The sequence below is a fragment of the Oryctolagus cuniculus genome, chromosome 10 (assembly GCF_051225735.1).
Source record: "Oryctolagus cuniculus isolate XC-2025 breed Fujian yellow rabbit chromosome 10, ASM5122573v1, whole genome shotgun sequence".
Classification (NCBI taxonomy): Eukaryota; Metazoa; Chordata; class Mammalia; order Lagomorpha; family Leporidae; genus Oryctolagus; species Oryctolagus cuniculus.
In genome coordinates, this window is record NC_142876.1 from 120,162,145 (window position 1) to 120,189,089 (window position 26,945).

Genomic DNA, 26,945 nt, shown 5'->3' on the forward strand with positions numbered 1-26,945 from the left:
TCTGTTAAGGGCCTGTCTTTGTATCGGTGGGACGTGAATTTTAAGTCATGGGGTGTGGCTACTAAGAAAACATTTCTGAGGATATTTTTTTCCTAGAAAAAGTTATTTGAAAATTTCCAAATTTTGCCTGATATATTAATTTCCTCCTGTTTTTGTGGTGCCACAAACCAAGACTTTGCTGTTTCCTTGTGTGTGTGATGCGTGACCTTGCTCGTATCCGTCAGGGTAGAGAGGAACCTGCCCAAGTATTTTTGACTGACTTCACAGTAATGTCAGAACCTGGGCTGCATTTACCTAAGTATCCATTTACGTGCGTGAGTTGCCCCTTCTAGCCTGGTTTATAATCTTTTTTTTTTTTTAAGGTTTTATTTATTTATTTGAAAGAGTTACAGAGAGGCAGAGACAGAGACAGAGACAGAGAGAGAGGTCTTCTGTCTGCTGCTTCACTCCCTAGTTGGCTGCAACAATCGGAGCTGCACCCATCCAAAGCCAGGAGTCAGGAGCTTCCTCCAGGTCTCCCACACGGGTACAGGGGCCCAAAGACTTGGGCCACCTTCTATAGCTTCCACAGACCATAGCAGAGAGCTGGATCAGAAGTGGAGCAGCTGGGACTCAAACCAGCACCCATATGGGATGCCGGCGCTGCAGACGGCGGCTTTACCCGCTATGCCACAGCATCGGCCCCAGTCATTCATCTTTATTTCATGAAATCAAGCCAGGGAGTTAAATGGCACCTCTGTGATATTAACAGTGTAGATTCAGTTCCATTGATCGCTGTGGTCTTTTTTTTTTTTTTTTTTTATAAGCGTGTCTTTATCTGGCCACCGTGACCTTCTGTTCAGCCTGCTATCTTCGGAGGAACAGCCTGTGTTCGTCTTTGGAACTTTCCCTCTCTGTGGCCCACCGTGAATTGCTCATTGTTCAGGCCTTCACTTTGCTGCCGTAGACGTGTAGAAGGTTTTTTTTTTTTGCTAGTCTCAGTGCACTTGCAGAACACAATAGCCATTGTTAGCTCCTCGCTGTTGCGTGTGGAGCAGACAGAAGCTCTCGGGCAGTGTGTGCTCTGTCCCCCAGCCGTCACTCAGGGGACCCCTTTCCTGTGGTTTCACAACAGCGAGGGAGGCTGGAGCTGGACGGAAGCTTCCAAGGAGAGATCAGCAAAACTGAGCTTTGGTGAGACCCTCTGCCCTGGTGGAATGAGCATGAGGCTTGGCAAAAGTCTGCCCTGATGGCCGGTGTCTGGTTGGACATGGCTGCAGTGGGCTGTGCGTTGTGGACAGCATCAGTGTGCGGTGTGGACGGTCTTGGTGTTGTGTGGCCCTGCTTTGGAGAACTTCCCATGATGTGGATCTGCTCTGTCCAAGATGGGAGGCGGACACTCGCTTTCCCAGTGTGCCTTGCTGCTAGGTGCAGTCACGTGAGTTGGGCTTCACCATTAAGATGTGAGCACGGGGGAGATTCTGATGTGGAGGCACAGGAGGGAGCAGCTGGGGTGCAAGGGGTGTTTCTGGTGATGGTGGTGGTGGAGGCGCCTGCGTCTGGGGGACAGTTGATGGGGGAGTGGCTGCCCTTGAACAGCGCCTGATGTTGAACGGACCTGCAGGGTCTGTGTCCAGGAGCAGTGGAAGCTCTGCTGGGGCAGTTCTCCAGTGTGGCTTGGAGTCGTCCAGTGCTGCTCAGCCACCCTGGACGTCTCGACCTGCCAAGTGTCCTCCCCTACGCTCTGCTGTTTCCAAATGATGCTCAGTCCAGCATGGATGGGAGTTCTTTCGTCACTGGCTGAGTGTGATTCTGTAATGGAAAAACGCGTAACGCTGTTGATGTGAGAAGAGTCTAAGCAAGCTCCCGTGGAGTTATCAAGTCATGAACTTGGACATATGTCCAACCGATGATACCAATTCTAACGAAGTCTTTTCACCTGGAGCCAGCACTTTTAAAAATATTGTAGAGACAGAGATAACAGACAGGTAGAGAGGTCCCATCTGCTTGTTCACTTCCCAAATGCCTGTAACTGCTGGGGCTGGGCCATGCGGAAGCCAGGAGTAGGAATTCTGCCCAGGTGTCCCGTGCACGTGGCAGGGGCCCAACTCCTTAAGCTATGGTTGCTGTCTCCCGCGGTCTGCATTAGCAGGAAGCTTGAGTGAGAATCTGGAGACAGGGACTCAGCTCAGCTACTCTGATACTGGGGTGCTGGTGCCTTAATCAGAGTTTCAGGCTCTGGGCTGATGCCTCCCCCTGGGCACAGCCCTTTCACCTTTAGTCTGACTGTGGACTCTTGGGGACCAGGCTTTTCCTGGGTTCTGTCCTGGATCTGCCAGGTTTTTGATTGCTACTGGCCGTCCATGCCTAGAGACAGACAAGTTAGGCGAGGACACTGGGCCATGCTGCCTCTGTGCAAAGTTCGTTTTTCTGGACGATGAGACTTCCTGACTCTCACCACCGGTGCTGCTGCTGTCACCGTGTTTGTCCCCTTGGCTCAAGGCTCTGGAATCTTGGAACACCTGCGGTGTGTCAGTGGCAGATGGAGCCTCAGGCTGCACCGCTCGGCTGTGCTGGGATCTGTGACCCGGTGCTGACTGGCGACGCCGCGTGCCGACCTGCGCTCTGTCTCTGAGCCGCCCACGGGCCGCCTTCCTGGGCCTCTTTCTTTGGTGCATTTTCTGCCGGTGTGTGATTACCAGCACCTGGAAGGCGGGAGCTCTGCCTTGGCCCTTGTTTGGTTTGCAGGTCAAGAACGGTTGTGGCCACCGTCTTGGGACTGAGGGAGGTGTCCCAGGCCCTGCTGCCCCCAGGGGTCCTGGTCTTGGCTGCACGGACTCAGACATTCTGGCATTGTCTGCCACCTCTCTGCTCTTGCTTGTTTCTTGGCCACATTGTTCAGGAACCAGACCTACTGGTCTCTGAGTGAGGCCAGGTTGTATGTCCAGTGTCACATCTGCTCTATGAGAAATCCCGCTCATGGATGGCCTTTTGGCTAAAGGTTCTTTGTGTGTTTAGATGGCTCCTTTGTCCTTGTGGGACATGTATCCTTGTGTGGGTCCCTAAAGAACAACAGGCTCTTTGTATAAATGATTTTTCCCCAATTTCCTCCTTTTCCAAATAGATCCCATTTCTTCTCTGGCTGTGAGGCACTGGACACAGCCGCTGCTCTTAGTAGAATAAAGTCACACTGCATTTTAAACAGTTGCAGTCCCGACAAGCAACATAATTAAACCCAAGGCTTTAAGTCCTGTGAATTTCACCTGTCTGTTCTGAGAGGCTGCATCTGAGTAAAGTGCAGAGAATTGCATGGAAAGTAAAATATCAATTCCGCTGCTCACCTCTGCAAGTACAAGTGTCTGAGTAGTCAGGACGATGCCCAAACCCGGGTATTAAAATGTGAGGGCGAGAAAGGACCTTAAGACTTTTCTCCCAAAGGACTTGTGTCCTGGATTCATAAAGAACTCATGCAACTTAAAAATCAGGAGCGATATTACTGGGTAGAAATGCATTAAACATTCAAACAGATGCTTCAGGACGAAGATAAGCCCAGTGGAATGAGGGCAGACGTGAACAAATGGCCAGGATAATTATTCATTAGGGAAATGCAAGCTAAACTATAGTTTGGTAACAACATACGCATTAAAATGGCCTGAAGTAAGTAGACTGGGCGTGCTTGGCTGTGCTCAGTGGCGAGAGGGCTGCAAGGGAGCTAGAACTCCCAGCGACTCCTAGGAGGGCACAGAAGGAGTGGCCACTTGAGCGAATGTTTGCCACTGCTTTATAACAAAAAGAGTTAAGTGCACACCTGCCATGTGACCCAGCCATTCCACTCCTGGGTGCTAAACCAGGAGCAGTGGAAACTTAGGTCCACACAGACACTTAGACCCATGTTGTCCTGGCATCTTTGTTTCTGATAGCCTGGGTGGTGATGATCGGGTCATCCATTAGCCCATGGTGGTAACACTTACTCATACAGTGCAAAACTACTTGGCAGTAAGTGGATGGCTTTGGAAATCAGTGAGCTGAGTGAAAGGAGGCAGACCAGAGGCTGTGCAAGGTGTGATTTCTTAGAAGCAAAACTCTGGGGACGTGCAGGTCAATCTGTCACTACAGAAGAGAGACTGGTGGTTGCCTGGGGACAGTGGCAGGTGGAGAGAAGAGGTGCAAGAGTGCCCAGGGAAGCTTCTATTATTATTTTCTTTACTGTTTGTATTAGTCTCATGCAGATCACATTTAGCGTCTTTTCCTCTAAGTAGATAATTTCTGAAAATCCACTTCCTGTCTACATTATCCTTGTGTGAGAGAATTACTTGGGCGTTTACTTTTCTTCATGTTTATTGAGTTACTTCTGCCACCCACGCTCAGTAGAGGAGCGACTTGTGTGTGTTTCCTTTCACTCAACCACACTCTGTGTGCCCATTTACTCTGGGTATACTTCATATATATATATATATATATATATATATATATATATATATATAGTATATTTCCTTATAAATGACCCAGAAATTCAATAAAAGTGATGTAGTGAAGAAAAACAGCTTTGTCTGCCCCACAGGAGTCCCCCAATAAAATTATAGCTTTAATTTCCAGCCTGACCTTTCCTCTAATTTGTTTGAAATTTCATGATTTCAAAGGAAATGAATTGCTCACTGAGGAATGAACCGACTCCGTTCCCATGGGGGATTTTGAAAACTGAAGCCCTGAGTCCAATAATCAGGTGGCAGAAGCAACGATGTTGTTTGCTGTCCCTTTCTGTCCCCCTAGAGCTTGGGGCCGGTCATGTGGTCCAACAGTCGTCATTTTCATGCCACTCTGATTGTAAAGGGGACTTGGTACTGCTCAGTGTTTCCTCACGCTTTGCTATATTTATAGATCACGGTGGGGTCTTTTACCAGGCAGGTTCTGCTTTGACTGGCCTGGCATGGGGCCTGAGGTCGGCACTGCTCAGCCACTCAACAGTTGATGCCCGGTGCTGGCCACAAGGGCCTTGCTATCGCCCACATAGACAGAGACCTTGTACCAGTTGAGTTTGCTCTTAAGATAAATCCGTCTCTGTCAAGGACAAGGTAGAAACTCACCTTCAGAGATACTTAAGTTGGAACATGGGAAAGACCGGCCATTCCTCTAGTCTTTCTTGTCCAGAGGTGACCGTGCCCCGTGCTGTCTGATGAAGAGCAAGGCAGTGGAGAGGGGGCGCTGGAGCCTGCACCCTGAGCTGGGTGTGAGCCCTAGGAGTGTGCTGAGTAGCAGAGGGAACAATAGCCCCAGGTTTCCAACCCTCCCTGCAGTACCTCTGCAGCGAAGCACAGTGATCCCATCGGTAGCCTCTGGGCTCGGCTGTGTGACTGGACCGCCTTTAGAAAGTGGGATGGAGGTGGATAGCACACACAGAGGTTCCCTTTGGGCTTGTGTGCCTTGGGCGCAAGGTGCTCAGCTGGACCCCCTGTTCAGGAAGTAGTGACAGGAACACCCCGTGTAGGTCGGCTCACCCACGTCCAGTCTCAGCCAATCAAGAAAAATAAGAAAGATGTTACTTAAGTTTGTACCAGTTTGTTACATAGAAAGAGCTGCATGACTCACTGGAGTAGGATGGCTGATGCTAGCAGTACATGTGAGATTCTGGGCTGGCTCAAGAGGTGGGCATCAGAAAAGTCAAGGACAGATAGAGGAGGTCAAAGCAGGAGCTGGGGGAGGCAGCCCAGGCCAAGGCCGCCGTGGGCTTTAAAATGTTTCTGGTGCACACTTGACGGCTGGGGGAGAAGTCATGAAGCTGAGCTGTGCGTGGACAGAAGGGCTTTGCTTCGTGCCACACGAGACCAGGTCTCCCACAGCTGATTCTGCCATGGGAGGTGGGGAAGAGAACAAGGCTGAGCAATATTTGTCTTTGTTTCAGTGCGCTCGGGGGGCAGGGCTGGCACTGTGGCGTAGTGGGTTAAGCCACCACCTGCGACACTGGCATCCTGGTGGGTGCCACTTTGAGTGCCTGTCATTCCACTTCCCATCCAGCTTCCTGCTAATGTGCCTGGGAAAGCAGCAGAAGACAGCCCAAGTGTTAGGCCCCCTGCACCCATGTGGGAGACCCAGATGAAGCTCCTGGCTCTTGGCTGCAGCCTGGCGCAACCCTGGCCATTGCAGCCATTTGGGGAGTGAACCAGCAGATGGAAGATCTCTCTCTCTCTCTCTCTCTCTATATATATATATATGTGTGTGTGTGTGTGTGTATGTATATGTATATGTATATATTAAACCCTGTCTTTCAAATCAGTCAATAAATTTTGCAAGAACACTCAGCGCTCCTGACCCGTGTGACTGTGAGGAACTCAGGCTGGATGTTTCCCAATAGCCGACGGCAAGGATGTTCTACTGCTCTGGAAGCCATGCCATTTGGAACGAGCTCGGAATGACTTAGACAAGTGCCGGCTGCAATTCTGCTTCCAGGAAACCTTGGGTAAATAGCAAGCAGGGGGAGAACGGCAAAGCCACATTGTTTGCGTTTTCTGCAACACCCTCACTCTTACCGGCAGCCAGAGGCAGTGTGCCCTGAATGTGAGCAGGCGTGGAAGGTACCTGTGCTGCCCCAGTGGGCTCCACCCCTCTCCCCAGGGCCTTCCTCAGTGGGAGAGAGCTTGGCTTTAGCTGTAACAAGCACTCTCACGTATCCCTTTTGCATTGCTTTCTCATCACTAGGGGAAATGTGAATTCTGCCTCCTTGTGCAGTGGAAATTGCAAAGCCTCCCAACTGTTGGTTTTCTCCGAGCCTCTTCCGTCTCAGGGTCTCCGTGGAGCTCATAAGCTGAAAGTGTTCTTTCCAAATGAGCTAGTTGGTAATCACCCTCCACATGACTGTTTCAGATGATTATTATTGTTTCACCTTAATCTAAAGTGATTTATTTGCCAGCAGAAGACAGTCTGCCCAGGAAAGCGCGTGTTAACTGCCTCGTGGCTCATTAGGGTCCATGGGCAACTGGAGACTGGGAAATGCCAGCGCTCACCTCCGGTTCTGCACATTTTAAGCAAACGAGGAGGAGCTGAATTTCCGTTCTTGGAGAGAAAGGGGGCTGCTGGCGCTGAGTGCTTGGAGTGGGCTGTGTCCTGTGCGTTTTGGGAAGATAAGGAATAGGAGGCGAGAGTGAGACCTGAGTGTGTGTCTCCCCCCTCCCCCTGCTCCAGGCTTCAGGGTTAGGACTGGCTTCCCACGGGCTGGGAGCTCTCTCCTGAGTTCCCTCCGCATCCCCGGCACCAGCTTTTGTTCCGATCCGGCTTTTGTTGGAGCAGGCAGCATCTTGCTGAAGAGACCAGGCCACCAGCTCCCTCTGGTGCCTCACTTCACAGCCTGACTCACGCCTGGGACTCCGTAAGCCCTGCCCGCCACCGTCAGCCTCTCCTCACACACAGTGTCTGGTGACGTGGTGCGTTGAGGCCGCCGTCTCCTCGTCTCTGTGCACACTCGTTCTAGCAGTGCGCCTCGGTGTCGGTCAGAGCTTGTTTGCCACCAGCCACAGTTCCCATCCTGAAGTCACGTCCACCTCGTCATAGAGATGACGCGCCCCGTCAGAGTAAGCATACTCTTCAAGAAAGAGGCTGAGAGAGGCTTTGTGGGTCATGTGGTCTGCAGCCACTCCCCTCTGTCATGGTTCCTGCACCTGCTTTCTTTGTAAAATACAGGAACAGGCGTACATCTGCCTCCATCTCCCATTTATTTTGTCATTCTGTTTGGTTGCAAATGCAAAGCTGGAGGGGTGGAAGAGATAGGTGGGGCTGCAGCCAGGTGAGTGGCGGCAGGAGGGCTGCAGGAGAGAAAGGACGTGGCGGCACCCAGGGCCCAGGCGTCTGCGCTGTGGACAGGGTGCTACAGCGTCTGCCACCACTGCTCCTGCCGCTGGTGCTCAAGAGCCCAGAGACACTTGCCCCTGCTGTCACCCCTGCCAGAGACATTGGGTGCTGTGTGGCTGCTGCTGCTGCTGCTGGTGGCCTGGTCTGAGCAGTCCCAGGAGCCCCACGCTCTGCCATGGTAGCCACAGTTTATGGAGGAAGCACGAGACAGTGAAAGAATGTGGCTTCCCAATTCTTGCTTCTGCCTGTCTCCTATCACTGCCTGTTATTGGCTGGATGTAGCCAGTTTTAGCTGCAAGAGAGTCTGGGAAATCCAGTTTGCAAACGTCAGCTCCTTGCTCTGGAGAGTTGAGCCTGCATGGAACAGGGAGGGGCAGAGACAGAGTGAGCTGGGAACCAGCAGGCCCTGTGCGGAGGGATGGCTCCCACCAGTTTTGCCTTTTCCTGGCGGCGTTTTCCCTGTAGCCTGTGTCACCACATCACCGCCTGTGCTCTGTCTGCACGTTCGGTTGTTCCATATCCGTTGTCGCCACCACTTGGGCGGGAAGGCCACGAGGGCAGTGACTGCTCTCACGGTTGTGCTCCTGTGTGTACACAGAGGACAGTCAGTCAGCACTCGTAGGACAGCGGAAGCATCCTTGCACAGGGACCGCTTCTGAAAGGAGTGTGGCTCACTGAGCTGAGACTGACACTTTGCACATCACAGAAAACAAGGGGTGGAAGAGAGCTGGTCAAGCTCCCTTCCCCTCCCCTCCCCTCCCCTCCCCTCCCCTCCCCTCCCCTCCCCTCCCCTCCCCTCCCCTCCCCTCCCTTCCCCTCTCCTAAGTGTGCCTTGTTTGTACCTTCCCCACCAGAAAGCATGTGTTTCCAACACCATTTTCAGCAGGTTTGCTTTCCTGAGACCCCTGCCCTTGGCTTGTCCGTGGCTGTCTTCTCCCAGGGTCTTTACAAGGTTGTCCGTCTGCACCAGTGCCTGTCTGAATCCCTCCTTTGAAGGACACTGGCCATAGCAGGTTAGGATCCATCCTGATGGCTCCATTGCAATTGCATTGTGGCTGTGCGAGTCCTCGCTCCAGTTACCGTCACTCTCCGAGGTGTGGATGCCTGGAACTTCCCAGCAGGAATCTTCGGGGGGACACATGAAACCCAAAGCAGCCCCTCCCCCTTTGGTGCATCGCCACCAGGGTTTCATTTTCACAATTTTTGAGCCAGTGCTTGCACATTTGAAATGGAAACTTTCCCCATTTGCAGCCCGTGTTTATTTTTCTAGCTCCCATCCGAATCATTAGGGCGATAGGGTGTTTACTGCGTTGCTTTTCTGAAGGAGGAGACTTCTCCCCCTGTTTCCAAGGCAGAGGCTGAACAGATTCTTCCTCTGTATGCATTGCACAGGGCTGGCTGGGCAGGCAGGGGCACCCGTGAAGAGGCTGGACTTCAGCCATTGCCTCCAAAGTGTGAGGATTCTGTTGGCAGGGAAGGGAGCTCTCTGCCCCGTCCCACTCTGTGTCCAGTGACAAATGCTGGAACTGCCTGATAAAGCGGGAATGCATAGCCAGGGACACGTGGGCTCACCAGATTACCCAGCACCTCTCGCTGGCAGGGCTGGTCTCCTGTCTCTAAGCCAGCGCTCCATTAGGGAGGACCCTGACTCCAGACCTGATGGACAACCTGCAGCTTCGAGGTGGGGAAGCTCTGGGAAGCAAACATACCCTCTCTGACCTTGACATAAATCGAATCTGTCACGGAACGCGTGGTTGGGCTTTCATCTTGCATGGTCGCAGCCTTGCTCTATGAACAGCCCACTGTTCTCTCCCCGAATATTGAGTGACCTTGGAAACAGCCTGATCTGTCTTGGCAGATTGAAGATAGAGAAAACAAGGGGGTAGCCGGGACTTGCTGCTTCCTGCTATCGATCAGTGGCTTGAATGAGAAGCTCATTATGAGCTGGAGAGATGTGTCTGGCATGGGAGTCAAGGGTGGAAAAACTCAAAATGGAGGCTGGCAGCAGGGAGGAGTGTTTAAAACAACACATGTGTACACACACTCATGCACACGCACACGCATGCCTTTGTTTCCTGCGGGAGTTACATCAGTCCTGGTCCTTTGCTCGCTCGCTCTCACATCACACAGCTCTGGAGTCTGCAAGAAGTGGCAAGGTCTCCCCGGACATCCGCCATCCAGTCTGGTGCACCTGCTCCCTGTAAAGACCGTAAACGGAGGTGCACGGTGGTGGAAGGACTGCCCCGGGCCCCTGCAGGGAGGCGGCCACACAGCTGGGGCTGCTCACGCAGCGCCGATGCAGTGGAAAGCCCAGTTCTTTCTGCCACATTCTTCCTGCCTGACCCCTGAATCTCAGGATGCCAGCGTCAGGCCCTGGGATATCAAGTTCCCGGTTCCAGATGATCAGTACAACACCCAGGAGGGAGCCCAGCCCTGGGGACACGCACTGCTGGATCCAAATCCTGACTCTGGACTTAGTAGACGTGGGGGTGTGGGCCGTGCTGCTCTCCCTCACCAGCCTTCCCGCTGGGGCTCGCTCTCCTTGCTAGTCTGGGTGGGTGCTGGTTTGCACTCAGCCAGCGAACACCCCATAGGCCCTTGCTGCGGGCTGAGTCCCCCCTCACTGGTCACTGGCAGGACTGCTGTGGCCAGAAAGAGCCCATCACGTTGTCCTGGGGGCCGGGCCCCGAGCTGCACCTGTGCGATTTGGAGGAGGGGCAGGGTGTGAGTCACACACCTCCAGTGACCCCGCGCAGTGAGACACACGTCTGAGAGCTCGCAGAAAGTCTGTAGAATGATGGAATGATGAGGCTTATCTTGGTGCCGATTTTGAAATCTTTGATTCGTTTCTCATAATATGCATTTTCACCGTCCTGTCGAAGACCTCTTTCTGGCCTGGGTTTCCAGAAGTTTCTGCTCCAGAATAAAGTTAGCTTTCTGTTCCAATTTCTACCGACATTTGAAGTATCCTTGGGTGTGTCCGTGTCCCTGCATCTGTATCATCTAAGTAGACATATGTAGAAAGGGGACTTATTTTAGGAATTGGCTCACCGTCGCGGGAGCCGGTGGGCCTGAAATCTGTAAGACAGGCCGCTGTCTGTAGCAGAGCTGGGGCCGTAGCTCAAGTCCACAGGCACCTGGAAGGCACAGCTTCCTCCTCCTTGGGGGACCTCAGTCTGAGAAGACCCAGCCCTGGCTGGCTAAGGCCCGCCCGCGTGCCTCTGTGTCAACCTCTGCACTCCACATCTGCTGATTTAAGTGCTGACCTCATGGCGACAACCAGACCGATGTTTGCCCAAAGGCTGGGTCCCACGGCCTTCCCGAGTTGACGGATGGAAGCAGCCACCACAAGGTGCAAACTCCAGCAGGCCGGAGGGGATGGGAGATGGGGGCCAGGCTGCCGAGCCAGGGGAAGTAGGGGGAGGCAGTGAGGAATGCCAGGGGGCGGGGCAAGTGAGTGTCCTTCCCAGGACGCCAGGCCCCCGTATCGTTGAAAGAGAGATTTGTCTGTGCAGCTCTGGACTAAGCCAGGGTCCTTCCTCCCCATCGCTGACCAGAGGAAATGGGAAGAACAAGAGGGACAAAGTGACCCAAGTATACTTGCGGCTTCTGCTCTGCTCCAGGCCTGGTTCTGGTTCACTCTGACCACCACTGCCCCCTGCCAAGCGCTGCACCCCCCACGAAGGCCCTCTCTGTTCTGCACAGGGAAGGAGGCCTGAGTCAGTGTCCCCCCAGGAGAAAGATCCATCGCCCGCCAGGGTGCAGGCAGGCGTTGGTCATGCTCTCGCACCTGCCCTTGGTCTCTGTCCTTCCATCAGTATTAACTGAGTGCTGCTGTGTGCCAGGGTAGTGTGCAATGCAGTGAAGAAAAACTGAGGTGGGTATGGAGGCAGAGAACCAAGAGAAGCTCATTGCCAGCCCTGGGCTGCAGCCCCACCCCCTTCCTGCAGGCCACAGCTGCAGGGACTTTGCCACTTTGAACTGGTGCCAGTATGGCTGCAGGTGTGTCTCCATGGTGACCTTTAGGTCATTGCAGTATCTTTGTAATAGAACATCCATGGCTGACACTCCTGTTCCCATCATGCACCTGCCTTCTCCGCCCACATCAGTCTTTGTTGTCCATGGCGTCTGTGTCCTGGTCGTCTGTTTATGACATTAATGAATGCTAAAAATCAAGACTCTAGTCTGCTTCAGGGAGCTGATGGGAGATTGCTGGACACCAGGAAGCGATTCAGCCCTGAAGAGGAGGAGGTTTTAGTCTTAGCAGTTTCTTGGGCAGCCAGAGAGTGAGGCATCAAACCAGCCCCAGTGCGTGCCCGCTGGGTGGTCGCCTCGCTCAGGCCTGTTAGCTCGTGTCTCCAATGGGAAACCATGTGGGGAAGGCGTGTGGCAGCCATGTGCACAGAGCCTCAGCGTGTGACGTGACGCGCCACTGGCCCTCCGTGAGTGTAAGTGCATTGTGTTATTAATAATAAATCCTGCTGATGCAGTTCACATTAGTCAGACACACTTGTTTTACAATCTCTGTCATTTCGTTCCACTCATTTCGTCCTGTGAGAATTGAGCCAGTGTATCCGTCTCTATCATACGACACATCTGGAAGTAAGAAAAAAAGCAGTTTTCCACCACATTCCCCTCTGGTGCAGTGCTACCAGCATCACACGTGCTTGATAAGGTGCTGCCACATTAGTGACCAGCGAGACATCCGGATGCGGGGCCCTGTGTGTCCTCTGCCTCCAGATGTTGGCCGTTACATAGACAGAGCAGGTGCGCTACGCGCCGGCTCCATGCGACTCAGAATGACGCGGCCAGCCGGGAAATCTCTGCCCAGGTCAGCTGTCATAGTAGCAGCCAGGACGCTGGCCGACCCCAGGCCTGCTGACCTGTGGCATTCAGCATGGCTCACCGCCGAGCTGGCTTGCCCATGTGCTCAGTCCACAGGGGCCGGCCCGCTCGTGTCTCTGCGTGTGACATCACCTTTTGTTCTGAGAAAACGCGCAATGCTTTTCTTACCAAATGATCCCTTCTGGGACCCTGTGGAAATGTGTTAAGGAAGAAACCATAGAGGAAACCCACATGTGACCCCCATGTCCCCGCCCCCACCATGCTGTGTCTGCCAGCCTGGCCAGGAGTAGCAGGACTCGGGGCAGGGGGGCGGTGCGGCCAGGCTGTGTCTGAGGCTCTGTGTTGGGCAGGTGGCCTGGCCTAGAGATGTTTCAGATGTCAGGCAAGCAAATCACATGCAGGAAGAAGAGTGGAAGCTTCCAGATTTGGTGTGAAGCATGCTTGCCGTGTCCCGGCAACTGAGTGACTTAGAACCTCTGTGCTTTGTTTTCTGGGGTACCGTCCACGAAGTCCTTTCCCTTTGCTGAGTGGGGGAGCAAGAGAGGAGGCAGTAAGGGTGCCCTTCCTTTCCTGTGGGGCTTGTGAGCCCCTCGCCTGTGTCCCCCTGAGTGCCGAGGACAAGAGCCGGCTCCCCACCGGGGCCGTACTCACTCCTCGGCCTCTACTCATTTCTGCTCCAAGGTTCAGCCAGGACCTGCAGGGAATGTCCTCTCAGAACTAAACCCCCAACTAGGACTCGTTGGCCAGGCGTGTGAGGGGCTGCACGGGCATCCGAGCGTGCTCAGGTGGAGACCAGTGTGGCTCCTCTGCTGGTACCCGGGTCATTCACTGAAGCCCGAAGCCACCAGGCAGTGGGGGATGGGGCGGAGAAGGAGGTTTAGACGGAGCAAAGGGGATGGGGCCTTGATCATGGGGTTAGTGACCTTGTAAGAGGAGACGCCAGAGCACAGACACAAGACACATTCTCTCTCTCTCTCTCCCTCTCTCTCTCCCTCCCTCCCTCTCTCCCTCCCTCCCTCCCCTTCTCTCCCTCCCCTGTCTTTCTCCCTCCCTCTCTCCCTCTTCCAGGTAAGGACCCAGTGAGAAGACATTCAGGAAGAGGGCCCTCACCAGAAACCAACCCTGCATGGACCTGGACCTTGACCTGGACCTGGACCTTGACCTTGACCTTGACCTTTCCATCTGCAGAACTGGGAGCGGATCAGAGCCCGTGGTCTGTGACGGCTGCCTGAACACGGCGTCTCGTGTTTGCGCGCAGTCAGAGTAGATACCCAGGCTCCTGCGGTGCTGCGCGGGCTGGGCTGCCCCTCCCGAAGCGGCGAGCTGCTCACTGCGGTCCGTGGTTGTCTCAGCCGGCAGCTCAGACCCAGCATCGCAGGGTCTAGAATCCGCCTTCGTCCGTTGGGGTTATGGTGGTTCTGTTTGGGGCATCATTTCCCTTTATTTGTAAACTTGGAGTCGAAAAGTGAGCTCTTTCGTTAGTTAGCTCTAAGACATCACAAATGGGTGGACAGCAAAATAATCCCTCGCTGTCACTGTGAGTCCTACAATCTCTTTTCCTTCCCCAGAATCAAGGGTGGTTTGTGTGCTTTGTGCATTTTTTCTCTTGTATTATATAGCAGTATTAAGGGGACATCAGGAAGTTTGGAAGATAGGAATTAAATCTAAGTGCAAAGGTCCGGCGCTGTGGCGGAGCAGGTAAAGCCACTGCCTGCAGTGCTGGCATCCCCTATGATCGCCGGTTCAGGTCCCGGCTGCTCCACTTCCATTCCAGCTCTCTTCTGATTCACCTGGAAGGAGCAGGGGAAGATGGCCAGGTGCTTGGGCCCCTGCACCCACGTGGGCGACCCAGAGGAAGCTCCTGGCTTCAGCCTGGCCCAGCTCCACCCACTCGGTCCATGTGGGGAGTGAAGCAGTGGATGGAAGACCTCTCTGTCTCTCCTTCCTCTTTCTCTCTAACTCTGCCTTTCAAATAAATAAAATAAATTTTAAAAATATAAGCACAAAAACATTGAGACACATGCAGTGTTTTCATAGTATGCATTTCACATGACCTTTATGGAGCCCCTTCTTTGCTTGGATTTCAATATTTTTTGCACTAAAACAGACGCGTCTGTTAATCTCATTGCCACCACCTTTGTGACACCTGTCGCGTAGCAGCCCCCCCTTTCCTGACACACACACACACACACACACGTGTGTGCTGAGTCACTCTGCTGAGTCACTCTGTGGAGTCGCTCTTCCTGATGCTGTTTAGAAGTGCAGGGGTGTGCAGGAACCCCCCGGTGATGAACACACTCCGTCTCCAGTGTGTCGCACGGCTGCTCCTCCCCTGTCAGTCTAGCAGGTGCCAGGGGTCAAAAGAAGCTTGAAGGTGAATGGGAACGGAGTCGGGCAGGAAACTCAGCCTCCTCCCAAGCCTTGGCCAAAACGCCCCGCGGGGATGCTGGGGAAATTCTATGGAGACAGCACTGTTCTGTATCCTCACAGGCACCCGACATCCCTTTTCTGATCTTTTGTGTCTCACCTTACACATCACTTCCTCCAGGAAGCCTTCCCTGACTGCTTTTTCTAAAACACTGTCTCTCAGAGCTCTTGACCTTCAGTTTCTGTTAGAGAAACTAGAGTGACTTCTTCTTATCTTTTGAATGGGGCTGTCCCCTTTCCTCGCCATCAGAGACCTCGGTGTTTGCTGGGTGGATCCCGAGGCCCAGGAAGTTGGTGACTGGCTCTCGCATGTTTTGCATCTCCAGTGCCTGGCCCTGGACCTCCATCACCAGCTGTGGACGGTGCAGGAGGATGCAGCCCGGGCTGGGGAAGAAGCTTCGGGATGCCCGGCGTGTGACCCTTCCCAGGTCCAGGTCTGTCCCCCTGGAGCACACCTCCCACGTGGGCCGCTGGGGAAGCTGAGGGGTGCACGCTGTGCCCTCGTCTCTCTCCGCGACCTTATCTGAGCGCCTTGTCGCCGTGGCCGATGTGACACCTGACTCAGCCTTTGCTTGGGATCCCAAGGGTGCGAGGGAGGAACGGTCAGTGCCCTGAGGACGGCCTGCCGCTCGTGCGGCTGCTCACCCTGGCAGGGTCTGCGTGCAGAGCGCGGCCCCCTGTGGTCCCGGGAGGGGGACGTTTCCTTTTCAGGGGGCGAGGAGGGTCTTCTCGGGGCTTCCCTCTGATCCTTTTCTGGTAAGTGCTCCGAGCCCAGTCCTGGGAGAGGGGGCTCCTGTGGGCACGGCGCCCTCCTGTCTCACGGCCTGTCCCAGCCATGTTGCCGCTTTTCCTCTCTCTCCTCGTCATGCTCTCTTTCCAATACTGGGAAAGTATTCTTTGCGAATTTCTCCGTGTCGTATCACTCCTAGCCTTCGCATTCTGTGAAACCCTGAAATTACTGGAGAGGGATTTGGAACCTGCGTGAACCGTGACAAATCAAATACCTTCGAAGGCTCCAACGTGAGATGGGTGAGAGAGATGGGGTCCACCTTGCAGAAATGACATTTTGTCGACTACGTTTTAACAGCAGGCTTTTTGCGAAGCTTCCGCCGCAGAGAGGTTTTCTCATAACCTTCTGGTCTCTTCCACAGCCTTTCTGTCTTGTGATTCGGGTAACTGAGCGTCACCTCCCCAGCGCTGGGGACAGAGCCATCACCATCCTTAATGTGTGGCCTCTGAGAGAGAGGGAGACACATCGCAGAATACGTATTTAATTCTCTTCTTGTCTTCAATTCTGCGGGAATAAACAAATGGAGTGAAGCAATTTCTGCACTGCTATGATATTATATGATCCTAAATTATTCCCATCCGCACTGTTGGGAGGAGAGACTATATTATGTTAATTCATTAAGATGTTTATAGTTGGGAGTCTGTCCTCGCAGGAAATGAAGCAATTCAGAAATTACAAAATCCGAGGCAAATAAGGCAGCAGCGATGACATCAGAGCGCTCCCATCTTGGTCCCTGTTCCGAGAGCCTCTGGCCGTGGACACGGTCGCTCCAGCAACCCGGGACTGGCCCCTGCCTGGAATGGGAGCACGTTCGGCTGTCTGTCTTACACGTGAACTTCTTAAGACAGCTGGGCTCTGAAGGCTGCCAGGGCTTCGGCAGGCAGGCAGCAGCAGGGGCATGGGGTGCTCAGGGCTCTGACCCCCACCTGCCCCAAACACACGGGAACCTTGTGCTGCGGTCAGGGGGCCAGGATTCCCTGTAAGGAGGAAGGAGTTGGGGGCAGAGGGGGATCTAGAAGGTTTCTGGGGCAGCCCTGCCCCTCCCAACCTCACCTGTGGTCTCCGCAGCCCCTCTGGCACATTTGGTGTCCGTGGTGATGGGGCCTGGCAGCCCATGACCGGGACCCCGGATTCCCTTGTGGCTGGGTCTTTTCCCTAGTGGCAGGTGGCACGTCTTCTGCAGTGGGCACAAAGGCAGCGTCATCTCATCTCTTCTTGCGTTGACGAGGGCACAATCTTGTCTGCATTTTAGAATCCTTACGTCTCCAACAGACGTGGTAAGGCAGGGCACGAGGCCAGGGGTCCTGAACACTGGCAGAGAGACGGAGTGTGCGAGTCCCGGGGTGGCACCCCTGTGGTTGCCACGGGAGTGAGGGAGCGAGGCCATGTGCGCTGCACCCAGCTGCCTGCTCTCGTCCTCGGCGCCTGATGAATTGGAGTGTGTCTTGCTGTTTTTCTGCGAGTCACGTCCTGTTTTAATGAGGACATTCCTTGTGCCCCACACTGCTCCAGCGCAAGCCGGTCCCCTCCCTGCTCTTCCTGGCCAGGATCCAGTTGCTGGGGGTGGCTCCTCCATGTTGTGGGCTCCGGCTGGGGGTTTGCTTGCATAGTGGAGACCATCACTCCCCATCCTCTCTCCCACAGTCACAGGCTCCCCAGTTGTGCCAGTGAGGCACCTGCACCAGCCGGGCAGCTGGATGCATTTGGACTCATTGCAAATCCATGTGCTTTCGGTCTGCACCGCGCTAGCCCCTGACTCAGAGAAGTGACTCGCGTGGCATCTCGCTGGTGGTTAGCTAAGGACAGAGAGCTGTGCCGCCGCCTGGGGGTGTGCACGTCACAGTGGCGTGGTGGACAGAAGCCATTCGATGCTGCAGGGTGGAGCCAGGAGATGGTCTGTGAGTTAGGACTTCAGAGGGGAGCGATGTTTCCGCGGAGGGAGCTTGGACAAAGGCCAGAGGCGCCACGGCTCTGGGGACAGTTGTGGCGCGTGGTGGTTTGCACTGATGAGAGAGCGTCAAGTGGAGACTTGACTGCGGTGGCCTGGCCTTGCACTTGGTCTTTCTGTCTGTCTGTCTGTCTGTCTTTCTTTCCAGGTGGGGGAGATGGAGTCGATCCTGGTTTCAGAAGTGCCTGACTGGGGAAAATGTGGCAGGGCACCAGAGACAAGGCTGCTGCCGGAACACAGAGAGTGTGTGAAGGTGAGCGGGGAGGGGCCGTGTCTCCAGTCAGCACCCCGTCCTGAGTTCCGGCCTCCCTGATGCAAGTGTTCCCTGGATGTGTCCCCTCCAGTGTGCACAGGTACCAGACTCAGCAGGTCCCCAACAGAGTGCCTGCACATGTTACCCCGGCCTTTTTCATGGCGGTTCATGGCAGCTCCACCCTTTCAGTCATTCAGAACAAACCTTGGAGTAGCCCTTGAGCGCCCCTGCCCCCGGGTCGGCTGGCCCAGTGCCCTTGTGGGCAGGCACCAGCCCCTGAACCAACCACAAACCCCATTTAACCCCATTTAACCGGGCTTCAAGTCCTGCCTCCCCCCACAACTCTCTCAACTCCTTCTCATCCTCACTCCAACCTCACCTTCTCAGGTGCACATGGCCCGCAGTGTCTATACCGCCTGCTGCCTTTCCCAGCACTGGATCCAAGGTTCCAGGGTGCGTCGTGTTTACCATCTTAGAGCACGTGATCCGCTGTGCTGCTTTGTGGTCACCTTTCGTACTGAAGCGTGGCTCTGCGGGGATGCAGATTGCTGTGTGTATAGTGTCTCCTGTGTCTCAAGTCGCCAAGAACCAAGTCTGGCTTAGAAGAGGGTCCCAGGACATACCGGATGAGGGGTGAATGAAGAATGGGCATTTTGCTGGAAAGAAAGCAGCTGGCCTTGGACAGAGTAGACGTGTCAGCTCCTGACCTCTTGGAAGGAGAAGGGTGGCTCTGAGATCCTCCGCTTTCTTAGCCGAGTGCTGAGATCTGACTTGGGGCAAGCAGGAGGAAAATATCCACGGGGAGTGAGTTCTGCCTGGTGGTGCAGAGTCTGAATGCTTGTGTGAGATCCAAGCTCACGCACTTGGTGTATGGATCTCGCTCAGCAGAGAGCTCGGGCGAGAATGAACGTTTCCATGGACTCCAGCCGTGGGGTTGATGACGCCTCCTGGGGAGAAGATGAGGGAGACACCCGGGGACGGGCACCTTTCCATGTGCGCACCAGAGAAGCCAGCTTGTGCCGGGGAAGATTTTTGGCTGTTCACTTTGGCGTTACTGGGTACGTCTTTGGAAGTGGATATTGAAGAAAGCAGACGAGCAGAAGGTCAGAGAAGCCTCTGTCCCCTGGTCTCCTGTGACTCTCGGTGACGCTTGCGTTGCCTCTTCGATGGCTGGGCCCCTCACCCCTCCGTGTGCCGTATTCTAAGGTCCTACCTGCAGCTTCTAACCCAAGTGTTGGGGGGATACCCTCGTCAGGATGGCAGACGACGCATTCCTAGCCCAGAGTGCTAATGTCACCAAGGCACCCAGCCTGTGTAATGTACCCTTTGCTGTGCAGGATCCCTGGGCACCCATGCGCTGTGAGGCTTCGACCCCAGGGATCCCTTAAGGGACTTTCGCACGTTGACCAGAGCCTCCAGCAAATGCCTCTTTAAGGAAATTCAAACAAAAAGCCATTTTCTTTTCCTTTGCTTTTTTACTCTTCAGCGACTCCTTAGAGAAAAGGCAGAGAAAATAAGGTGTTAGCTTCAGAAAGGAGTGCTGATTGGGGGGACCAGTTTGGACTTGCATTTGATTGTGCCCCCCGCCGGGAGCCAAGGGCCCTGATAAATGCCTCCCTTTGCCTTCTAATAGAATCCCAAGCTGTTGTGGCTGGGTTGTGCCTCTGTGAGGCCCTTTGGAAACAGTCACTTTAAAGAGGAGTTGGTTGACTTCCACGCTCCACACGCAAGGGCCAAGTGCATTTGCAAGAGTGTGCTCCTTCTTCCTCAGGAAAGATGGGCTTTTCCAGGCATGATGGCTGCTACCTTCAAGGTGGGCCCTCTGTGCTGGGGTGGGCTAGCAAGCAACGCCCCCGGGTCTCCCCCTTCTCCATCGTCTGCTTTCCTCCTTTGGTTGTTCTTCACCAAAGCACTAGGCTGCGTGGGGCCGTCTGTCTGTCCAGTGTACGCAGAGCTGCGGGAGGACAGTGTCCAGTCCTTGGGATCTGTCTCTTGGTCACAGCATTGAGCGCGAGAGTGGCAGTGCTGTTACCATTGCTGGTGGGAGTGGGTGTACGTGTCACTGCTGCAACACCGCTGCCTAACAAAGCTCCCCAGATCCAGGGGCTTAAAACAAGTTGTAAACTGGGGCTTGCCTGGGGGTTGGTTGTTGAGGCTGGGCTAGGCTGGGCAGCTCTGTTCCGTGGCACACCTGGGCCTGGACTTGGCTCTTTGCCGTGTGTGACTTGGATTTGCTGCTGGCCACGTGTTTTCATGCCAGCGGGACAGCAGCTGCCTGGGGAGAGTGACAGTTCTCACTCAGAGGGAAGGCCACGTCGCACAGGCCTCTGTCTACATCCTGTTGAACAGGCAAGTTCCATGGGCATGCCTCAACTCAAGGGGTGGGTGAGAATTATCTGTCCATTCCAAGAACAAGGAAAATGAGATGGCCAAGCTTGACACCTGTCAAACAGGTAAGCATGGATATTTGCCACAGGGTGGCCTATTCTGCCTGACCACCGGCTGCGTAAGGGGCCCGAGTCAGGGTCCAGCAAGTTCATTCACTCGGCTATGAATTCTGCTGACACTTTTGGATCCCCCGCTATGTGTCAGGCCCCTTGCTGATCACTGAGCTTGTAATGATAAAGACTTGGAGGCATCCAGGGGTCTGTGGACCCTGGGATGGTGCTTGCGAGTGTTGCCAAGGCTGATCTGACAGCCTGCAGAGAGGCTCAGAGAAGCTGAGCTGTGGGAGGGACGTTCTCTATCCTGGGTGCCGTGAACCTGAGCTCTTCTCCCAGCCAGTGGCTGTCTCAGCGATGCAGGGCAGGATTTTCCTGGTCCTGAGGGAGTGCTGTGTCTGGGGCCCTGAAAGACTCAGCCACGAGTGTGGCAGGGAGATGGGCTGTAGCAGGTGAAGATTAGAACCAGGACCTGGACAGAGCGAGGCATCAGCTCTGAGGACTGGGAGGCTCCCCCGGAGTCGACCGTCGTCCTTGAGAGAGCTCTAGAACTTGGCCGCACGTCGGGATGAGTGACCCCAGCAGAAGCTCCTGGAATCAGGGAGGCAGTGGGCAGGCTGGCTCAGCGGTGGAAGCGCTGAGTCGTCTGAATTTCCTGCAGTTGTGATTCATCCACGTCAACCTGGTCTTTAGTGTTCGTCAGCGATGCTCAAAGGTGTCTTTGAATCACTCCGCGTGTGGGTTCCTGGCAGCGAAACAAATGTCTCACCCCTTTGCGTCCGTGGGGCACAAAGTGCCAAGACCTACTGCAGGCTGGGAAGCGCTCTTACAGAATCAAGGCATGGAGGCAAAGAAGGAAAAAATGGGCTTGTAAGGAACATCTCATGAAGCTGCTGGCGAAAGGATAATAGAAGCTTGGAGGATCTCCCAGGGTGAGAGCCATCACGGCCAAAGACACAGCACGTGAGTGTGGCTGACCTGGTCAGCACTGAGCGGACAGGTCACTCCCCGAAAGTGTAGGCTCAGCAGTGACCCTGACATTTCATCCCCTAGACCCTGCAAGGGGAGCAGATGAGAGCAAGCCCTGTGTCATCCACCGAGCCCTGTCCACAGTGAAGCTTTGTCATCGACACATTGGCTTGACAATCAATCATTCCCTTACCCTCACAGACGGTGCACCTGCTGGAATTATCCGAAGGACCGCTTGAGTGGTCTTTTATGAACTCTGCTGTTTTGGCCCTCTGTAGAGCAGAGAGCCATAAGCCATAGTGTGAGTGCGAACTCTGCGCAACTTGTTTTTGCAAATGGCATTCTCCTGGCACATCACCCTGGGCGCCCACGTACCTGTGGGTGTGGGGAGCGCTTGTGAGACAGGGGATCCTAAAATAATGACTCCTTGGCTCCTTAGAGGATGCTCTTTCCGGGTCCTGCTGCACAGGGTGGGCTGGGCATGCCAGCAGTGTGTCGCCTGAGGGTGGGAGGCAGGAGGGACTCCTTTGATGTGAATGAGAGCATCCTTCCCGGAGTCTGGGGCTGGACACCTGCGTCAGGTGTAGATGGAGACTTGAGTTATGGCTGGGTCTGTGCACCCAAAGGTTGTGCCCAGGATTCCCCTGTTGCTTCTGGTTGCTGCTGTTTTTGGCTTCCTTGTTAGGCAGACCTGATCCTACTGGTAGAAAGAGGACCCGCAGCCTAGCTGGGCTCATTGGAGGCCCTTGGCTTTCCTATCTGCCGAAGCAGAGGTTCCCCATGTGCCAGCATCTATTGCAGCCCCTGTCCCCACTCCACAGGGCTGACTGGGTTTGGTGCTCCACCTGCAGCGCTTGCCATGCCCGGGAGGGTGGGAGGCTCCATAGCAAGCCCTTGGTGTTGCAGGTCCTTCTCCTGTCTCCCACGGCACAGGCGTTCCCAATAGGACCCAGAGGGTGAGGACGGCAGCGGCAGGGTTTGGGGGCAGGCGAGACTTGAGGCATCTGTTTCTGCTCTGTGGCCTCCACTGTGACTCCTCCAGACACTTGGTTGGTCACCTGTGCTCCGCCTCGTGTCCTGCGGCTGCTGTCCTCCTCTATGACCCCTTGGCTCCATCCCTTTCAGCACTGCTTCTCTTGCACTCCCTCCATGTAGTCATGCCGTGTTGGAGGGCAGAAATAACTGAGTGGAGTGGAGTGAGGACAACTCACACTTGAACTTGACGTTACTCCATGAGTCATTTCTCAGCACAGTGAACTCTGCTCACCTGTGTCCTGCTCAAGCCCAGCCCGGCACACTCTTCATGGTTGGTTCTCCCCCTTCAGGCTCTTCCTCTCACGAGGTCCCAAATTCCGACTTCCCCAACATGTACCACACTTTTCCTCGGAATGCTTTTACTTTCTCTGTCCTTCATGAGGTTGGGGCTCTCATGCAATGTGTACCCCAACCTTGCAAGGCTTATAATACCTTTATAATGCCTTTTTTTAAAAAAAGGATTTATTTATTTGAAAGGCAGAGTTACAGAGAAGCAGAGACAGAGAAACAGAGAGACAGACAGAGAGTCAGTCTTCCATCTGCTGGTTCACTCCTCAGGTGACCATAACAGACAGAGCTGTGCTGTTCCGAAGCCAGGAGACAGGAGCTTCCTCTGGGTTGCTCACATGGTCGCAGGGGCCCAAGGACTTGTGCCATCTTCTTCTGCTTTCCCAGGCCATAGCAGAGAGCTGGATCGGAAATGGAGCAGTGGGGACTAGAACCGGCCACCCATAGAGGATGGCAGCACTGCAGGCGGTGGCTTTACCAGCTATGCCAGAGTGCCAGCCCCTTATCATGCTGTACAGTCCCATCCCCGCAAAAGTGTTGGAAGTGCACCACTTGTCTCAGGGTTGTAGTAGTGATGCTAACATAGATTTTGCACAGGAGAACAAGCCCTTGGCGGGGTAGGGTGCTTGGAGGTTTTTAGTTGCTCTCACATGTGCATTACAAGGAGTCTTTCCCATAAGGAAACCTCTCCTTCATGGTCCACAATGTTCCCAAGGCTTAGACGGCCTGTGAGGGCCATGGGCCTCTCTTTTGCAGAGAGAGGAACTTGCCTCCTGCAGCTGCTGGCCAAGAAAATGAGGGAGGCAGAGAGTCCCCAGAACAGCTCGTGTTGCAGGCTCAAGTCCAGGAGCGCACGAAGAGCCCAGCCCAGGTCAGCTGAAGGCCCGTGTTCTGCAGACGGAGAGAAATGCTGGCGTGTTGCCAATGGCATCGCTCGTGCGCATGCGCGGTGTGCGTTTCACTGTGCTAACGGACCAGTGCATCGGCGTGAGTCTTAACCCAGTCCGTGTGCACAAATCTCCATCCGTGCTGCAGGGGAATCTTCACCACGCTAGGGGCCCTTGGTTTTGTCTTGGACATTCTTGCCTTTCCCTTCTTCATCCTGTTAGACTTGCAGGTCCGTATGGACGGGAAATTCACTTGTCTCATGCCTGCTTGGGCCCGGAATTCTTCGCTGTACCTTGTTGCCTTCCAGTAAGGATTTTGGACGAGCGGTCACCTGGAGCTTCGTGTTGGTCACAGCCACAGATGGGGACATTGTGTCCTGCTTACCTGCTGATCAGTGAACATCCGGGATTCCAGGTGAGACGCAGCGGTGAGCTGGCGCAGACCCCTCTGCCTGGCGGTGGCAACAGAAGTCAGGAGATGAGCCACACTCATTCCCCGGCAGCACCCGTGGCCTCACCCCTGCTTCAGCCTGGGCTGTGGTGAGCGCTGTTTTTGGGTTCATCTCCAGGGCTTTGCGAGGCTAATAGGAGTCCGTGTCAGAATGGGTAGAGCTGATGGATAGCACTCCCTGTCTTCCCACAAAAAGGCATTCTCGCTGCTGAGAAAATTGGACCATTCTCTCATCCCTGTGTTAGCTCCTTTCACTTCCAGTCACAGTGGCTTCCTTAAACCTGTGCCCAGAGCACGACGTGTCGATGGTGTGTAATACGCTGCCCTTCTTGGTTGTGCTATGATTTCTGGTGGCGTTTAACTACTGTTACAAAACTGCGCATCAAGGTCTAAACACAACAAGGACGTACAAGATACGCCTGCCGCACTTCACGTATGCTCAGAGCAACACAAGTTTGGAGCATTGTGCAGGTCAAGGTGAGAATATTACAGGTCTGAGACGGGTGCAGGTGGAGTGGCTTTAAAAAAGTCGACACATCCGGAACATCGTGTGGCAATTCTTTGTCTGGAGCCTGAGATGACTTTGGCTGTTTTTAGCCAAATGGCTGTAAAAATAGAGAAAGCGATTTCAGACCAAAAGGTGCCCATGTGTGGCTGTGACCATCTTTGGTTGTGTGGCTCCAGGGGGAGCAGTTAGGGGGCGCTCCTGTGTGTTTTACACTGCCTCTGTCTTGGCCAAACCAAAGGACCTGGTGCAACCTCAGAAGAGAGAGAGTGTGAGGTGGGCTCAGTGTTGACCCAGCTTGAAGGGGCGGATGGTTCCAGGAGCCTGGAACACCATCCGGGTCTCCCACATGGGTGCAGGGGCCCAGGGACTTAAGCCATCTTCCACTGCTTTCCCAAGGCATTAGCAGAGAGCTGGATCAGAAGTGGAGCAGCTGGGACTTGAACCTGTTCTCAGTAGGCCAACTCTGCAGCTAATGGCTTAGCTTGCTGTCCCACAACGCCGGCCCCCACCTGTGACCCTCGATGGTGTTGGGGTCCCTGGGGACCAGCTCTAAGCCTGCTCATAGTGTGATTAGGCGCTGGCCTGGGCGTCCCCTCTTTGTTTAAGCTAGTGCTGTTCCACTTTCTGTCATTTCCAGTGAGAGCGCTGATGAATGCACGGCTCAGACAGTGAAATGTGGGTTCCCGAGCTTGACATGCGGAGCGCCTCCCACTGCAGTCCTGGTTGGTGATGCAGCCGTAGTGAGCGGGGCCCTGCCCAGGCACCTTCTGCCCTGCCCACTCCTGGCCCTGGTGCTGCTCCTGTCCATCTCCCGTGCTTCCCTGTACAGGAGAGTAGTCGATTGTTTGCAGCCTTCCGTGGGGACCAGTTAGGGTGCAGCCCAGTGTCTCGCATTCCCTCTCCCCTGCCCCTTGGGACCGATGTCCACCTGTCAGTGTTGAAATTAGGCCTCAAAGCCCCGTTCACCCCTTCCCTCCCCCAGGAACAGGTTCCATAGCTGAGACGGCTCTCCCCCTCCTCATTGCAAATGCAGCCTCTGTCTCCACATTTAATAAAATTTGCCTTGCACTATAATTACGTATATGATGGGTCTAATTGCACTGTGAGAATATGAGTCCCTGAAGAAGGGAGTCTGTGTCTCTCTGAAGTTTTTGTAATCTCTGTGCTGTCCCCAGTGCTTGGCAGCACGCAATGCATTCTCTCTGTGACACGGCTGTGTTCTGGAAGTTGTAGAGTGTGGCGGAGGCAGGGATGGTACCAGCAGTCAGGGCACATGCTGTGTGCCTGCTGGGCGTCTTGCCTGTGCGCAGTGCCATAGCACAGCCTTGTTTGGGCTCAGGGAAGTTTGGCTGCTCCAACAGGCAAACCACGCAGTCTTGAGGGCCTGATGTGGTGTTTTATTTCTTACCGATTTAGGAGTCCCATGTGGGAACTGGTTTGCGGATCTCCTCCCAGGACAGGAAGGAAACAGCAGATGGCTCCGCCTCCTCAGGGCTGATGGCTCTTTGCCGGATCCGTGCACAGGTGCTTGGCTGCGTGAGGGAGTGTGGGATGGACATGGAGTCTCCCCTGCCTGGCCTAGAGGTGGTGGGTGTCGCTCCTGCGCAGTCTGTTGGTTGGAACTCAATCACGTGACGCCATCTGCGTGCAGAGAGGGCTGGGGAATGCGTGCCTGGCTGCGTGGTGCTCCCAGCGCACCTGTAGGCTGGGGGCCAGGGCACAGGCTTCAGTGCACAGTCGGCCGCTTCGGCTGCGAGTGTTATCACGCGCCTGTGAGACAGGCCTTTTAGAGACAAGAAACTCGGGAGAGGCTTCCTCAGGGAACCAGGGTCTGAGCCCCAGCGCTGGCTTACCGAGACCGCCTCAGGACCAACCCGTAAGAAGGCCTCGCACCTTTCTGCTCCTCATACTTCTGCGCTTCGTTGCAAAAACTGGCTCCGGTGGCTATGCCTGGGGTCTCTCTCCAAGCCTCCCAGGCTTCCTGGGTGTGGACCGTGTCTGAGGAGGAGCCCACACTCTCGTCTGAGGGCTGTCCGTCTCCTTCACTCAGCAGCACCTTTGGGGCCTGGTGCTCCCGGCCCGTGCTGAGTGCTTGGTGGTTTATGCTTGAGGCTCGAGGGGTCTAACAGTGGAGGCCAGCTTTTCCTGGTGCGCAGAGGCCGTGCAGTGTGCATGTGTGCGTGTGTGTGTGTGTGTGTGTGCAGGGCACATTTGTCTCCTCAAGGGAAAGGATTTGGGGAAGAGGGCAGAGGAAGAGTGGGAGAGGAGATCTCCCATCCTTTCCC

General features: G+C 54.6%; 1 long non-coding RNA gene across 1 annotated transcript; it reads left to right on the forward strand.

Annotated features, from left to right (window-relative positions):
• The first annotated feature begins 1,029 nt into the window (after positions 1-1,029).
• LOC149124460 (uncharacterized) lies at positions 1,030-24,371 on the forward strand. The gene is made up of 3 exons (XR_016214433.1): positions 1,030-1,173; positions 13,732-18,081; positions 18,469-24,371. It is a non-coding gene; the product is annotated as an uncharacterized LOC149124460 (long non-coding RNA).
• Positions 24,372-26,945: the final 2,574 nt, after the last annotated feature.